The sequence below is a fragment of the Centrocercus urophasianus genome, unplaced genomic scaffold (genome assembly GCF_019232065.1).
Source record: "Centrocercus urophasianus isolate 14NV4802_14NV808 unplaced genomic scaffold, USGS_Curo_1.0 seq_2, whole genome shotgun sequence".
NCBI lineage: Eukaryota > Metazoa > Chordata > Aves > Galliformes > Phasianidae > Centrocercus > Centrocercus urophasianus.
In genome coordinates, this window is record NW_024884755.1 from 4,072,215 (window position 1) to 4,082,002 (window position 9,788).

Consider the following 9,788-nt stretch of genomic DNA (forward strand, 5'->3'; position numbering starts at 1 on the left):
TGGCGGGAGCTCGGTTACGGAGAAAGCCAGCGTGTCTGGAAAAGCAGTTACTCCATTGACTTGGTCCTGCAAACTGTTTTCCACAGACATCTTTGCTCGCGGAAGTGATCCGGCTGAAGTACCTCGTCATGCCAAAAGGCAGTTTTGGGGGTCGGATCTGCAGCCGCTTCTGAGCGATTCAAAACGTTTGCAGTAGGAAGACAAAAGACTGCATGGCTTTGCTTTTTTCTTAATTTTAATCGAGTATATGAGACTTAAAGAGCATTTCCTCTTCCGTTCCAGTTTATGAATGGCATATTTTTTTACGCATATAGTAAACTAAAAGGCTACTTGGTGCTTTAAAAAGAGAATTCTCACAGTCATTAAAAATTTGTTTCCTTCCTCTGGCTGGTCATTATTTTTCTCTTTATGAAAATCACATCTCCCTTGAGATCCTTCTAGTTGAACTAGGAAAGATAAAAGGGAACAAGGAGAGTGTGTAGTAGATTCAAAACAAGAAAAAATCGAGGCTTCTGAGAATTTCACTCAAGGAACTACTGGTGAAGCTATGTAGGGATTGACCCAGATGGACTTGGTCCAAAGCTTCAAGGCCACATCTGTGCTTTAAAACCCATACGTTTCAAACACAGGCAGGAAGAAGTTAGACTTGGGAGCTCATCTGAACTGGAGATTCAAAGCATATGGAGTAATGCTTCTGCATGGGATTGGGATGGGGAGAGGAGGGTCAGGCTCGGAGCACATTTTTAGAAGAAATTCCAAAGCACATGGATGTGGTGAAGGGCTGGTATGAAGCAACTGTGCAACACAGCCATTGGAAAGCCATTACATGAGCTATGTGATGCCAAATTGTTCTTGGGATGACTGCAAAGTCATTCCTCACGTTATTTCAACTATTTATCAGTCTAGCAAAGAAAACACTCGCGTTGTGAAATGCAGCCATTGCAACAGCATCAATTGCCTGTCAAATAACTAATAGCATGCATCTTTTGAATTTCTTTCTTTTTTATGTATTTTAATAATTTATTTGGCCCATTTTTTATGTTGTGTATTTAAAGTGACATATTTGTTCCTTTGAAGATTTTGGGGAGGAGAAGGAGGGAAGGAAAGATTTAGATGAAGCAGACTCCTTGGGGCATCAGCTCACCTAGACAGTGAAAACTTGTAAAAAACTCTCTGATGGATATTAAGACATTTGAAATTGTAACCCTCGTTTTATTTCCTCCTCAGCTCAGTCTGTACTCTTGAATATCCTTTTGTTTACTTAATCAGCAAACATTTTATTTGGGTTATCATTTATCTTCACTATTTACAAGAAACAGAAGATACCTCTGTGGATTTGCCCCCCCAGATAATATGGCCTTATTAATTTCTTTTGTGAAATAGTGCCTCCATCATCCAGCTCAACTGGACCTCAGAAATGTCACAAGTTTCAGCCCAGCATGTTGGGGAAAGAGCCCCCACCTTCACGGAGAGTACAAAGGGCCTCTTGTGTCACCTCTCCATAGACCAAGGAACGTGTGTTTGTACCACTGTCACTGTTGATTCATATTGCTTTCATACATGCAACATTGCCTAGATCTTAAAGTAAGCCCTTCTCAATTACAATCAATAATGTACCCTGCAAAAACAAGAGCAAACCTGACCCCAAAATCCCCAACTTCACTCACAGTCTGAGCATCCAGTGTGTCCTTGGTCATGATGTTCAAGTGCAGGAACAATGAGACGCAGACCCCTAACTTTTTGTGGAGCAGGAATCACAGATGTGGGAAGTTTCCTTCTACATGGGAAAGTCTTAGCTACACTTAAAGGGACAAATCTTGAGATTCTGGGTATGTCTTTGATCAGACAAATTCTGGTTGATTTCAGGAGGCGTTAGAATGGTGTAACAACTGAAAAGGGACCTCAGGAGTTGGCTCAGTAGAATCATAATGATCCTCAAAACTACAGAGACTTCGAGGCACACAAAGCCTTTTGTTTTTCCTTCCATGGAGCCAGAAGTGTGTTAAGTAGTGACGTCTAGTAAAATATCAGAGTAAAGTACACCATTCATAAAACTGCACGGATGATTAAAGGGTCTCTAATTCAACCCAGTGACCCCAATGGAATTTTTAAAGTTTGAAAGCCATGACGTAGAGTATTATTCATTGCCCTTTCATTAGTGCTGACTACGCTCTAATTTTTCAGAGGATGGAAAACCTTTTTGAATCTTGTTATAAAACAATCTGGTTGATAGGAAACAAATGTATCCTACCAAGAAACAAGTGAATAAGACCACTCTGGGAATTAATTTCCAATATTCAGTGGCATAGTGAAATTAATGACAAAACTTGCAATAGCAAGACTTACCATTTGCTAGATTAAGAGGATCTCTGTACTACTGAAGGTTGCTTTGATGTCCAACAAAGAATAGGGACTCATCTAGAGCTCCCATCTGCACAGTGATAATAGACCAAAAAAAAAAAAAAGTCTAGTTTGACTCTTTATTTGTGCATTAGCTACAGAAGAGAGGGCAAAAAAACAAATGCTGATCTAGTATATGGTGATTAAAGTAAACTAGCATGTAAAAGATTCAGATTCAACATGTGCATGAAGACAACAGAGCATGGCATAAGGCTACCTGAAAACAAGTGTCCTAAAGCAGTTGTTCAGAGGCTAGGGTAGAAATACTGTACAACACACTAATCGTGTACCTGCCCTTGGACTTGTAAATTTAGTTGGAGAACACATAGGACTCCTACACTAGCCTATCACAGGAAATTAGTCCCAAATAGCTGACAGGACTCACCTCCTCATTAGGAAGACCTAAATGGTAAGCTTGGAAAATCCCTGTGGCCAGCAAGAAGACTGAGCCTTGCCCAGCATACAAGCTATGTGCCATAGGCACTGCTGGCAGTGTTCAGGCTCTGTTGGTGCTGAGGCGGGGTAGCAGTGCTGCATTCCTTCTGCCATGACACTGCTTGCTCTAAGGGGGAGGGCAAATACAAAGAGCAGCTGTCTGAGTAACAGGGTCAGGAGTAGGATAGTGCTTTCCAGTTCTTCAGCTTCACCTCCCTTTTTTTTTCCCTCTCTAGCCAGGCTCCCATCCAACTGAAGCTGTGGGAAATCTGACATTGGATTTCCTAAGTCTCAGATGTGTGTTGTCCTCTTCCACTTGGATGTGTCATGCAGGCCCTGCTAGACTACCTGTGCTTCTTACGAAGGAAAAAAAGGGTTTGTAATTCTCCAAAAATTGTACACAGAGGCAGTAATGTGCAAACAGTGCTGCTCTTCCACTAATCTAAATTAATTTAAATCTAAATCTAAATCTAAAGTAACCACCATCTATATTTTGCAGAAATGTTTTGAGAAAGGGTTGCTTAGTTGTGAAGGAGAAAATGAACTGATTTTTGTGCTTTCAGCACCATTGTCTGGGACGAGATGAAATATAAGTTAGAAGATTTTGGGGATTCGTTTGATATAGAATTTTGATCTCCGTTGTTCTCAAAATCATGAGGCACAAATCCCACTCAACCACCATTTCAGCCACCTTCTGGTTAGTTTCTTTTCTTACTCCATAAACAAATAATTGCTCACAGCAATGACACCTCTTCAATGATTGCATCAGATGATTTCCTGCTGTTAATGCACTTAAGGGTCACAATCCTGGCACTGCAGGTACAACGGATCCGTTTAATAACATTTAAATTTTGGGAGTGACCATATGAGTGCTTTGACTGCTCGTTCCTAAGATGGTATGCCTGTCAAAAGACACTTCCAGCTTTGGGGTCTTTGCCTTTGGTACCTAAAGTCTTGGCAGTTTTTTCAGCACTTTTGCCTCAGGCTTTTTTGCCGTCTGGCATGTCAGCACCTACTAGCTTTAGCAACTTTGCAGCCTTGGCTTACTGCTTCAAAGCTTTGGCATGAGCGTGCACTGTGGCATCTTTTCAACTCCAAACCTACTTGCTTCACAGGTTTTCTTTGTGTTTTTTTTTTCAGGATGTCAGCAACTGCCCTGACCCTAGGGAGGAAGAAAGACTGATCAGCAAGTTCAAACAGTGTCTGTGCAGCAGAAAGATGTCTATCACAAATGAGCAGATTCACTCACTACATCACTTGCCGAGGAGGGAGGGATTCTGCGCAAGGGTGCCAGATATCATTGTACATGCCTAGGTACCATGAGAAGTTTTTCCAGGCCTTCTTTAAGATTATATTTGTACTTCTTCTGAAAGCCTGCAATGATGGGATAGAGAAATCTCTGGAAATTTCGTCGTTAAAAAGCTACGTCCATACTACTGTGGATCCATCGAAGTTTTTACTCTTTCACTTGTCTTCAAAGCTGATAAAATACACCATGTGGAGAGAGCTGTCGTGTTTAATAAATAAGATGCTTCCCAAGATGATGACCAGAAGAACGGCTAGATATCCTTTGTACCACCTGCACTAAATCCTCCTTTCAGGTAGTACCACTTCTTTGAATTGCATTCAGGAATCTAAAATCTTCAGATGGAAGAATACACAGCGATGTGGGGTGTTTAGGCTCATGCCAGCTTCGTCTTTGTTCTCGCTACCTATTACTGTGGAAGCCCCCATCAGCTACTGCCTTCATTGAAGACCTGAGTGTTGGCAGAGCTAGAAGACTGTTCTGTTAGAAATGCTCTGTCATTGTGAACTGGTAACTGTCACCAGTTACTGTGCCTGGTTCTGTCCTGCAAATTTTCTTTCAAATGACTTTGCCCGTCCAATTCCATAAACCAGACTTCAGCTCATCAGAAAATTGGAAGATGGAAAAAAAACCTCAACACTGAATAAGATCTAATAACAGTGAGACTAATGCTATGAGATCTCTTTCTAATGCTTTCCTAGCAATTTGAGAGATCTTTCAGTAGATTTTAATAGATCTAGAAATGCCTTTGACCTGGAATCTGACTGGAAAAGCCACCAGAAAGAATTCAAAGATTAAACGGAATTACCAGGATTTTTTCTGTCAAGTTTCCCCAAGGAAAACACAGTTCTTTCCCAAATAAAATGGACTTACAGTTTATTTACAAATCTGAAACACTGTGGATGTCCTTCATTAAAAAAAGGCAATCCTTGATCTATTTTGAAGTGTAATTTTTCTGCAGGATTTTTCCAGTGGGTATTTTGATATTAAATAAAAGCTGCTAACAACTATAACAATATAGAGAGAAAGTGGAAAAATAACTTTAGCCGACATTGTGTACAGTATGCTACACATAAAAAGAAAAGAATCAATGTGAAAAGTAGTGCCATGACTTCAATAATCAGAACCTTTCCTTTAGCATCTAAGAAATGACAAGTGAGAAAGTTTTAATATAGGAGAGGATTTTTATTTGCATTTCTTAACAATAAGGGTAGTTTATACTCCACCTGGTGTCTTTTCTCACATCATCTTTTATGGGCTTCTCTCAGTGACAAGTACCTTTGTACAAAGGTTTCCCCCCTCCTCCCCCTTCCCTGGTTCTAACTCTAGCAGGCTTCAGCATAGAAGCACAATGGGAGCATTGAAAGGAAGACAGTGGGACACCTCCTTTGATCTTGTGTTCTAATAACTTGTGTATGTTTGTGTCCAAAAACAATGTTCCAAGGCTTTTCTCGTGAGGGCTGCGGCTGCTGCCAAATGAAAAGAACGCTCCTCGCAGGGGTGGTGGAACAGTTAAACTGTATTCAGGACAGGAAAGTACTGGCCAGTAATGTAAACAGCAGACTGTAAACTCTGCTAAATGCTTTGATGACTGAAGAGATCCCCTCTCCTGACAGCTGACAACACAGACAGCGTAGATCTGCTCAAAGCATGGCACAGAGGGTCACCATTAAATCATACAGTTCCCTATTACTTTCCATGTCCATTCTAGAGGATGCTCTACCTGTGGACAAAACAAATGTGTCTTGTATTAGAGCAAATGGCTACAGTCAAGCAAGCCAGCTGAGCTCCTCCTCTCCAGTGCTGCTTGCTGAATGTTCTGTAGTTTTTAAACCACAAAAAGCTGGATTTTTGCTTTCAGTTTTTCATTTTGTCACTTGCTGCTAAGGTCTAGAAAAATAACCCACGAAAGAACAAAACAGGACCAGTCAGAACCTTACAGACAGACAGAGAGAGCACCAGAGCCACAGCTACAGAGGAGCAGAGGAAAAAGTTGCTTGATCAGAGTCTATTGGTTCCAGTCATGTCCTGGTAAAGTCTTATAAACCTCATCACACACTGACACAGCTGTGAACTTTGAAAAGAGAAGGTAAGAACCAGTATCTGTAGCTATATTTTGTATTTAGGTTCCATCTCTGGAAAGAAGATTTGAAACTACAGATTTCGCCAGATAACAAAGCCTGATTTTCAGTATGATAGCTTTGGGAAAATTCTTTCATGTAACGTGAAAAGCTTGGATTCAGCAGGCATTGGTTTGGTATAGCACCTCTGTGTTTGTTTTGCTTGCTGTTTTTTTTTTAATAAGCACAAGTTTGTTTGAGTTCTGTTGCTATACAAAGCAGCATTTATAAATAGAGCAGTGTAATAAGTATTAAAGGTAATAAATATCTGAAAAAGATAAAAATATTAGTAAAACTATCTTCCACACCGCATGAATTACAATTCCAAAGTGTTTTGGCAAGCTCACTCATAACCATATTGAACTGGGAAGGAAGACTTTAACCGAAGATCGCACCTGGAGCACCACATCAGTGCACAAACCTGGTAATGGTAGATTGCTGCATGCTGCAAGTATTTTGTCAACCTAAAATACAAAAGAAAGCCTTCTTCTGAACATTATAACACGGCAAAACAAACCTTCAGGTCTATTTTTAAGTTGCTTACACACTGCATCTTTGGTTACTACTGATTTTCAGTGTGAGGCAGCACACACCCAGCAAGAGCCAGAGGTGAGGGCAGCAGCCAGGCTCTGCTCAGGTACGAGTACTTCTGCCACTCTGGATGCAGAACAGACTCTGGCTGCCAGCAACCGACAGACATTGTTGGTGGTGAATTACATGTGATTTAAGCAGAAAAGATCTGCATTTTTAAGTGCAGGTTTTCTATAAACTCACACAAGGGGCTCAGCATGGGCGCAGCCTGCCGCTGCTGTGCAATTGGCTGTAGCCTCATGGCAGATGTGCACCTGCAGTGGTAGAGAGCTGCCCAGCACCACATGAATGCATGTTCCAGGTGTTGAGACACACAGACTGAACCCTGTGTCTCCCCCTGGGTGGGTTGAATCCCTCGCAAAGAAAAGAAAACAAATCCCTGATGCAGTGAATCACACTGGTGCAAACAGCACACACAAAAGCAGCATGATCTAAACAGCCCTTGTTATTTGCCTCTGTGGACTTTGCTGCATAAACTGCTTTGTTTTCAATTCACTTCATATTTTCTTACAAAATGCATCCCATGGCTCATATAAATAAGATGCTATCTTAAATGATCTCAAAACAAAAATCTTCTCCATTCCTAAAAGAGACTTCTGAAGTCCTGGCAGATAGATAGACAGGAGAAGACCAAGATCTTCAATTGTTTATACCTCTCTGATTTGTCACTTATCATTGGCTGCCAATGTTACAAGACCTTGCACCTATCCAGCATGCTGGACATTGATCTAATCTCAGCTCAGCATGCCTGGCCTCTCCTCTATACCTCTGTAACATTTTCTTGTGGTGTTAATTATTGCATTCAGAAAGGCTGTGTTAGTCTGCATGAAGTAAAGATAACCCATGGAGATCCACTTTGCTGATGTGCTCCACACTCTGTGTCCTTTTGCATTGTGTATTTTGAAATACATGACAGAAGCTACAGGAATTCTGGTATTTGCATCAAGCTAACAAACCCCCAATTCTTCTCCTGGCATTCAGTAACTTTGCCATGGTGGTTTTGAACTACTGCCAGACCATGTCTAAACAAGGCAGCTTTTTTTTTTTTTTTTTTTTTTTGGCAGCATCCTGCAAAGGCGGAGTGCAGTATAGAGGGCTTCACTTTGGTCTCTGCTCCATCAGCAGAAGGTCAGGTACACAGAGCACCTCTGGCATTCAGCACACAGCAGTTCCTCACCTGCTGCCATTGCTTGTGGGAGTTCCTTGCAATGTCATAAGGGAATCTTTCATTATAGGGCTCCTCCTGTGTTCCAAGGCATTTAAAGGACTACGGAGTGTATCAGTGAGGCTAACGCTGTCTTCATGTAATAGCACTTATTTATTTTAGAATTTAAAACATCCAAATAACTTCCTAGATAGGAAAACACGAGGTAGAATTCATCTCCCTCTACAGTCAACTGAGAGAAATACATGGTTCATGTGGTCTGTTTCATATGTCTGTATTTAAAGTAGTGATTAATCATTTTCTAAAAGTACCTGTTAGGACAGGAATTGGCTATCTCAATACAGGGATTTAAAATAGGTCAGATGAAATGGCTATTCTCCTCCCTTGGTTATATAGGGAGAATGGGTGATGAGATGAAATGAAGATGTTGTAGGCAGCCAAAGATGGGTGAGGTGAGATGATTTCCACTCCCTGTACGTGGTACATAAAAGCCACTTCAAACTCAAGAATTCCCTGAATAACAACTTGTTAGAGGCTGAGAGATGATGGAGTTAAAGCATCATGATATGCCAGCCCTGTTTTTACATACTTTCCCAGTCACTGTTAACAACCAGTATCCTGTACAGACGTTCTTAAACTAGCCAACAAATCAAGTGGACCATGAGAGTTCGACACCAACTGAAGAAGTTCATTTTGTATTGTCATCATGGAAGAGGAGAATTCCAAGTTTAGCCAAGCTGCTGAACTGGTCTGGAGACTGCACACCAATTTCAAGAAACTCCCATTAAGTACAATTCATTCTCTTTCCATCTGAATTGTTGTACAACATATTAAAAGAAAACCTTGTTTCATAAAATGGTTTCCGCACGTCTTGAGCATCTCCTACTGAGAATGGGAAAGCATTAATAAAACTGGATTGAAAATTTTACAAGTCAGCATAAATCTCTGCGGAAAAAGAATATGCTTCTGCTCTTCCTCACTGTCAGGTGATCATTCAGTACTCCATGACTCTTCAGAGATTTTTTTCTGTACCACAAACCAATGAGATAGGTTATGTAAATGTTGTTTATAAATTATGGAATGGTCTTTTGTGTTCAAACTGGCAGGAGGGATTGATTTAAAAGGACCACAAAATAGCCCAACCATCCAAACCTTCATTTCAACAATTAAAAGTATCCAGATAGGATTCCTTGCTTTCATTTTAAGGAAGTATTATAAATAAGAATTCAAAAGTACTGTGGAGCTCTAAGCCTCTGTCAAGCTTATAGTTGGGGATCAGAGCGACACGGAAAGCAGATTTTCTGCTTTGTAGGAAATTCCACAAATAATTTTAATTATTCTGAAAGAGAAAAAAAAAAACCTTGAAATTTTCATTTTTTTTTCAATGCTGCTTTTGATTTGAAACTGGTTGTTCTGATTTTTCGGCTTTTTCTTTTACAAAGCACATTTCTCTTTTTAATTCTTATGTAATGTGATAAAAAAAGCTATTTCATGTTAAAATGTTTGATTTCAAAACTACAAAGAAGTTCTGTTTCAAGCCTAGTCAAATATCTTGCTCTGATATTTTAATATATAGAAAATTATCAAATGCAAAACATTTATACGGATTGACATTTGGCAATGGAAAGCTGTTCCACCATAAATTTTCTGGCCACTTCCAGTTTGAAACATGAGAGAATACAGGGATTATATTTACAACTGGGTTTTGTGTCTTCATTGACATTACTCATCCCTTTCATCTCCTAAGGGCAAAGATGACTCAGAAAATGAT

The 9,788-nt window shown here is 40.2% G+C and overlaps 1 protein-coding gene across 1 annotated transcript in view; it reads right to left on the bottom strand.

The window, feature by feature from the left end:
* NKD1 (NKD inhibitor of WNT signaling pathway 1) overlaps window positions 1-192 on the bottom strand; it is a 106,399-nt gene extending 106,207 nt beyond the window's left edge. Inside the window, exon 1 of the mRNA XM_042821465.1 lies at window positions 123-192. The gene's annotated coding sequence lies outside the window, so the exon portion shown is untranslated. The remainder of the gene's footprint in view (window positions 1-122) is intronic.
* Between the last annotated feature and the right edge of the window lie 9,596 nt (window positions 193-9,788).